The sequence below is a fragment of the Phyllobates terribilis genome, unplaced genomic scaffold (assembly GCF_046119375.1).
Source record: "Phyllobates terribilis strain yellow unplaced genomic scaffold, ASM4611937v1 Scaffold_9__5_contigs__length_417890890, whole genome shotgun sequence".
In the NCBI taxonomy this organism is placed as follows: Eukaryota; Metazoa; Chordata; class Amphibia; order Anura; family Dendrobatidae; genus Phyllobates; species Phyllobates terribilis.
In genome coordinates this window covers 221,634,122-221,642,252 of record NW_027362769.1, presented here as the reverse complement: position 1 = coordinate 221,642,252, position 8,131 = coordinate 221,634,122, and positions in this window count along the sequence as shown.

The following is an 8,131-nucleotide window of genomic DNA, read 5'->3' as shown; positions in this document are numbered from 1 at the left end:
TAGTTGCTCGATTCTAAAGACAGCCTCCTATCTAAGCAGCTGTCTGCAATGCCAAACATGGAGATCTCCTGCAACCCACTGCAGGGAGACTGTCTGTCACATTTGACACACCCGTGACAGTTGTACATGCATTTCTCTTTGAAAGTCTGAGAAATATGGGTCGTTTGAGACATTGTTCAGAAGAACAGCGTACTTTGATTAAAAAGTTGATTGGAGTGGGTAAAACTTATAAAGAAGTGCAGAGAATGATAGGCTGTTCAGCTAAAATTATCTCCAATGCTTTAAAATGGAGAGCAAAACCAGAGAGACGTGGAAGAAAACTAAAGACTACCATTCGAATGGATCGAAGAATAGCCAGAATGGCAAAGGCTCAGCCAATGATCAAATACAGTTTCAAGTTACCTTTGAGTACTGTGACAATTAGAAGACGCCTGTGTGAAGCTAATCTCTTAGCAAGAAGTCTCCGCAAAGTCCCACTGTTTAAAAAAAAAAAAAAATGTACTGAAGCGGATACAATCTGCCAAAGAACATAGCAACTGGCCTAAAGAGAAATGGAGAAAACATTTTGTGGACTGATGAAAGTAAAATTGTTCTTTTTGGGTCCAAGGGCCGCACACAGTTCGTCAGACAACCCCCAAACTCTGCATTCAAGCCACAGTACACTCTGAAGACAGTGAAGCATGGTGGTGCAAGCATCATGATATGGGCATGCTTCTCTTACTATGGTGCTGGATCTATTTACTGCATACCAGGGATCATGGACCACTTTGCATATATTAAATACTTGAAGAGGTCATGTTGCCTTACGCTGAAGAGGCTATGCCCTTGAAATGGGTGATTCAACAAGACAACGACCCTAAACACACCAGTAAATGAGTAAAATCTTGGTTCCAGTCCAACAAAATTGAGGTTATGGAGTGGCCAGCCCAATCCCTGGACCTTAATCCGATAGAACACTTGTGGGGTGACATCAAAAATGCCATTTTCTGAGGCAAAGCCAACAAATTCCAAACAATTGTAGGATGTAGTCAAAGCATCCTGGGCTAGAATAACAGTTGATAGGTGCCAGAAGTTGGTTGACTCTGCAACATAGATGTGAAGCAGTTCTAAAAACTGTGGGTATACAACTAAATATTAGGTTAGTGATTTACAGGAAAGCTAAATCCTCAAAAAAAAAAGAGTACATATTGTGAGTTTGTAAAGACAAATGCAGACACTGCTATTTTTTAGAGCAGTCCAATGTTCATTTTTTATTTTCTGTAGTTAAAATTATATACATTTCTCCATGTTTTGAATTAGAAAACAGTGTACAATGTTCCTAATGCATGGAAATAAAAACTGGTATAAAGATTTTGTGCTTAACTCATGTTTTTTAACACACGGTTAATATTTTGAACACTACTGTATAATTTCTTTGAGTATTGGAAACAAACAAAAAAAAAAACAGAAAAAAAGGCAAATTGGACATAATTTCACATAAAACCCCCAAAAATTTCAACTTAACATTCGGTTGCACACCCTTTGGAATAAATAATGGCAATCAATTGTTGCCTATAACCATCAACAAGCTTCTTACACCTCTCAACTGGAATTTTGGACCACTCTTCTTTTGCAAACTGCTCCAGGTCTCTCATAATTGAAGGGTGCCTTTGTTTCAACAGCAATTTTAAGATTTCTCCACAGGTGTTCAGACCCATGACCTAGGACATAATCCCAGATTTCTGATACTGGGCACTACATTGTGACCCAAAATCCTTTGATAATCTTCAGATTTCATGATACCTTGCACACTGTCAAGGCACCCAGTGCCAGAGGCAGCAAAACAACACCAAAGCATCTTTGAACCTCCATCATATTTGACTATAGGTACTGTGTTCGTCTTCATAGGCCTCATTCCATTTTTGGTAAACAGTAGAATGATGTGCGTTACCAAAAAGCTCTATCTTGGTCTTATCTGTCCACAAGATGTTTTCCCAGAAGGATTTTGGCTTACTCATGCGCATTTTGCAGACTGCAGTCTAGCTTTTTTATGTATGAGTCAGCAGTGGGGTCCTCCTGCCATAGTGTTTCATATAATTCAAATGTCGAAGGATAGTTTGTGCTGACACAGATGCACCCTGAGCCTGCAGGACACCATGAATTTCTTTGGAACTTGATTGAGGCTGCTTATCCACCATCCAGACTACCCTGCGTTGCAACCTTTCATCAATTTTTCTCTGCCGTCCACGTCCAGGGAGATTAGCTACAGTGCCATGGGTTGTAAATTTCTCGATTATGTTGGGCACCGTGGACAAAGGAACATCAAGATCTCTGGAGTTGGACCTTGAGGTTGTTGATATTTCTCAACAATTTTGGTTTTCAAGTTTTCAGACTGTTCTCCTCTCTTTGTTCTCCATGCTTATTGTGGCGCACACAGACAAATAATACAAAGATTGAGTCAACTTCTCTCCTTTTTATCTGATTCAGGTGTGATTTTCATATTGCCCACACCTGTTATTTACCATAAGTAAGTTTGAATGAGCATCATATGCTTGAAACAAAGTTTCCACAATTTTGGAAAGGTGCCAACAATTTTGTCTGGCCCATTTTTGGGGTTTTATGTGAATTTTTTTTTTGTGTTGTTCCAATACACAAACAAAATAAACATGTGTATAATAAAACGTGTAACTGCAATAATTTTCTGAGAGAAATTCTTCACTTTCTGGAACAATTTCAAGGGTGCCAACACTTTCAGCCATGACTAACTTAGACAAGTGCTATCCATCGTTTTGACAGATAGCACTCGTTCACATGTTATTCAATGAGGCAGTATACATGTCTGCAGCATGAACATTTTGCCTCTGATAATATAATCAGATGGCGCTTGCCCATTCATATCTATGGATGCGTGTAACACATCGGACAGAACTTGGATGTCATTGGTCCAATTCTCATGGACTCCTATAGGCGCCAGACCTGTAGTGGTATTCTCACTCTCTAGTTGCACTGTATCCTGTATACAGTTTCAGCATTGAGTCCTATATACTTCTATTGCAGTCTGTGTATCTGAAGAAGGTCTAAACTGAGACCAAAAAGTCATTTATGTTCACTGTGGATTGCAAATAAATCATCTTTGTTCTACATGATGTGTGCCAAGTTCTTCATGGATACAATTCTCATGGACAGATTGAATGGAGAAGATGGAGAATCTGATCAGTGTGATTAGCTTAATCGGATCGATTTTTGTGATGGAGAACATACAGTCATGTGACCCTAGCTTTATTCTCGGGCATTTGCAACATCTTACTCTATTTTAATATTCATTCCTTTTGAGGTCCACACTCTCAGACTGCAATAATTTTCTGGGAGAAATACTTCACTTTCTGGAACAATTTCAAGGGTGCCAACACTTTCTGCCATGACTGTAACTTGCCAAGACTAATCGGTCTCCCTCTTACTAAACTCTCCCCTCTCCATTCCATTCTGAATGCAGCAGCCAAGATCATATTCCTCGCCAACCGCTACACTGATGCCTCTACCCTGTGCCAGTCATTGCACTGGTTGCCCATAAGATACAGAGTTCAATATAAATGTATCACTCTCGCCCACAAAGCACTCCACGTTTCAGAACCCCCCTATACCTCCTCCCTCGTCTTAAGTCTAGCACCCTACCTGTGCCCTCCGTTCTGCTAATGACTTAAACTAAAATCCTCAATAATCCGAACCTCCCATTCCAGTCTCCAAGACTCCTCGCATTCTGCGCCAATTCTTTGGAATGCACTACCCAGGACAATTCGGTGCAGTTGGGACCCGGTCCTATTTGTCTACCCTTTTATATGCATTACTTCAACTTTGATATACAGTAAGGTTTTTAATATAGGCAGTATAGGTACCGTCCCAATTTAGGGTCACCTTGCCGCTGGTGGGACGGCTTGTATACTTTTTTTGATCAAAAATAGTTCACTAAGTACCCTATATTTATTATGCAACTTTGCTTTACATTTATATATAATGATGGTAGGGTATGAGATATATTTTTGTCTTTTGTAGGTTTTGCTTCTTTTTGCTAGTGTGAACATGCTCCTATTTCTTGCATGTCTACCATCTTAGACCTCAGTTCACATTGCTTGGTTTTTTGTCTTGTTTGCATTCTGTGCAATTTAAGGGTGTGGCATCCCCTTTGTTGAGCTGATTAGTATATATGTAGCTTACCACGGGCCTAGGTGGTCTGGAGTTGGGACCCGGTCCTATTTGTCTACCCTTTTATATGCATTACTTCAACTTTGATATACAGTAAGGTTTTTAATATAGGCAGTATAGGTACCGTCCCAATTTAGGGTCACCTTGCCGCTGGTGGGACGGCTTGTATACTTTTTTTGATCAAAAATAGTTCACCAAGTACCCTATATTTATTATGCAACTTTGCTTTACATTTATATATAATGATGGTAGGGTATGAGATATATTTTTTGATATACAGTAAGGTTTTTAATATAGGCAGTATAGGTACCGTCCCAATTTAGGGTCACCTTGCCGCTGGTGGGACGGCTTGTATACTTTTTTTGATCAAAAATAGTTCACTAAGTACCCTATATTTATTATGCAACTTTGCTTTACATTTATATATAATGATGGTAGGGTATGAGATATATTTTTGTCTTTTGTAGGTTTTGCTTCTTTTTGCTAGTGTGAACATGCTCCTATTTCTTGCATGTCTACCATCTTAGACCTCAGTTCACATTGCTTGGTTTTTTTTCTTGTTTGCATTCTGTGCAATTTAAGGGTGTGGCATCCCCTTTGTTGAGCTGATTAGTATATATGTAGCTTACCACGGGCCTAGGTGGTCTGGAGTTGGGACCCGGTCCTATTTGTCTACCCTTTTATATGCATTACTTCAACTTTGATATACAGTAAGGTTTTTAATATAGGCAGTATAGGTACCGTCCCAATTTAGGGTCACCTTGCCGCTGGTGGGACGGCTTGTATACTTTTTTTGATCAAAAATAGTTCACTAAGTACCCTATATTTGTTATGCAACTTTGCTTTACATTTATATATAATGATGGTAGGGTATGAGATATATTTTTGTCTTTTGTAGGTTTTGCTTCTTTTTGCTAGTGTGAACATGCTCCTATTTCTTGCATGTCTACCATCTTAGACCTCAGTTCACATTGCTTGATTAGTATATATGTAGCTTACCACGGGCCTAGGTGGTCTGGAGTTGGGACCCGGTCCTATTTGTCTACCCTTTTATATGCATTACTTCAACTTTGATATACAGTAAGGTTTTTAATATAGGCAGTATAGGTACCGTCCCAATTTAGGGTCACCTTGCCGCTGGTGGGACGGCTTGTATACTTTTTTTGATCAAAAATAGTTCACTAAGTACCCTATATTTATTATGCAACTTTGCTTTACATTTATATATAATGATGGTAGGGTATGATATATATTTTTGTCTTTTGTAGGTTTTGCTTCTTTTTGCTAGTGTGAACATGCTCCTATTTCTTGCATGTCTACCATCTTAGACCTCAGTTCACATTGCTTGGTTTTTTGTCTTGTTTGCATTCTGTGCAATTTAAGGGTGTGGCATCCCCTTTGTTGAGCTGATTAGTATATATGTAGCTTACCACGGGCCTAGGTGGTCTGGAGTTGGGACCCGGTCCTATTTGTCTACCCTTTTATATGCATTACTTCAACTTTGATATACAGTAAGGTTTTTAATATAGGCAGTATAGGTACCGTCCCAATTTAGGGTCACCTTGCCGCTGGTGGGACGGCTTGTATACTTTTTTTGATCAAAAATAGTTCACTAAGTACCCTATATTTATTATGCAACTTTGCTTTACATTTATATATAATGATGGTAGGGTATGAGATATATTTTTGTCTTTTGTAGGTTTTGCTTCTTTTTGCTAGTGTGAACATGCTCCTATTTCTTGCATGTCTACCATCTTAGACCTCAGTTCACATTGCTTGGTTTTTTGTCTTGTTTGCATTCTGTGCAATTTAAGGGTGTGGCATCCCTTTTGTTGAGCTGATTAGTATATATGTAGCTTACCACGGGCCTAGGTGGTCTGGAGTTGGGACCCGGTCCTATTTGTCTACCCTTTTATATGCATTACTTCAACTTTGATATACAGTAAGGTTTTTAATATAGGCAGTATAGGTACCGTCCCAATTTAGGGTCACCTTGCCGCTGGTGGGACGGCTTGTATACTTTTTTTGATCAAAAATAGTTCACTAAGTACCCTATATTTATTATGCAACTTTGCTTTACATTTATATATAATGATGGTAGGGTATGAGATATATTTTTTGATATACAGTAAGGTTTTTAATATAGGCAGTATAGGTACCGTCCCAATTTAGGGTCACCTTGCCGCTGGTGGGACGGCTTGTATACTTTTTTTGATCAAAAATAGTTCACTAAGTACCCTATATTTATTATGCAACTTTGCTTTACATTTATATATAATGATGGTAGGGTATGAGATATATTTTTGTCTTTTGTAGGTTTTGCTTCTTTTTGCTAGTGTGAACATGCTCCTATTTCTTGCATGTCTACCATCTTAGACCTCAGTTCACATTGCTTGATTAGTATATATGTAGCTTACAACGGGCCTAGGTGGTCTGGAGTTGGGACCCGGTCCTATTTGTCTACCCTTTTATATGCATTACTTCAACTTTGATATACAGTAAGGTTTTTAATATAGGCAGTATAGGTACTGTCCCAATTTAGGGTCACCTTGCCGCTGGTGGGACGGCTTGTATACTTTTTTTGATCAAAAATAGTTCACTAAGTACCCTATATTTATTATGCAACTTTGCTTTACATTTATATATAATGATGGTAGGGTATGAGATATATTTTTGTCTTTTGTAGGTTTTGCTTCTTTTTGCTAGTGTGAACATGCTCCTATTTCTTGCATGTCTACCATCTTAGACCTCAGTTCACATTGCTTGGTTTCCAGGACAATTCGTAGTGTAGCCTAAAAATGCATTTCTTTAGACTGACCCAACTTCCCACCTCACTTATCTAACTATCCCCATTTGGGCATACAAAATTTTCATGAAAATCATGACCCCCTCCCCTGTAGCATCTGTCTACACCCTCCATTCACTTAATATCCCTCTATGTCTGTACTATACGCATACTGGCTGGTGACCAGTTCATTCAGCGTTATGTGCATATCCTATTTAGTATATTATGGCTGTATCGTACAATAAAAGCACATTTTACCATTCACCTTTCGTGTCTCCCTTATTTCCTCAAAGATTGTAAGCTTGCGAGCTGGGCGCTAACTCCTTTTGATATCTGAGTTATGCTTATTCTGCAATGTCTTTTTTGTCTGTACAAGTCCCCTATAAAATTGTAACGTGCTGTGGAATATGTTGGCGTTATAGCAATAAAAATTATTATTATTTTTATTATATGAACATTTTTTTTTTAAATAAACTGAGTCGGTAAAGATTTATTTCAAATTCCATGTATTTTTGACATTAGTAAATGATAGGCACATTAAACGTTACATTACGTCAGTGTTATTTGTACAAGCACCTACATCCTTGAAAGATGCACTTTTGTCAATATATGTTTTTATTTTTCATTACATAATTTATACACACAAGTTCCCAACTCCATAAAATCCGCAAATGTCATCTATGCAGCCCCAACAGAATCCCTATTACGGAAACACTAAATGGACTTTTCCATAGTCAGCAGTATCTTCTTAGAAAATTACACAGGATGACTTTTGGGACAACTAAAAGTGCAGTAATACTGAAGGATATATAAAAAGGAATGATAAGGTGCAAAATTATAGCTAATCCTGGAAACATTTAAAGAAACACTATATATATATATATATATATATATATATATAAACTAGATGCCATATGAGGTAATCTCAGTACAGATGAAGATGAAGGCTTGATGCTTTCGTAAATTTATTAGGATCTGGCATTAGTGAAAACAGATGAATTCCAATGTTTCGACCAGTGCAATGGTCTTTTTCAAGGACATCATGCATCTGCCATAACACCACAAATCATCGTGTACCCCGCTCCTTCCTCATACAGATGTCCTTGAAAAAGACCATTGCACTAGTGGAAATGGTGGAATTTATCTTTTTTCACTAATGCTGGATGC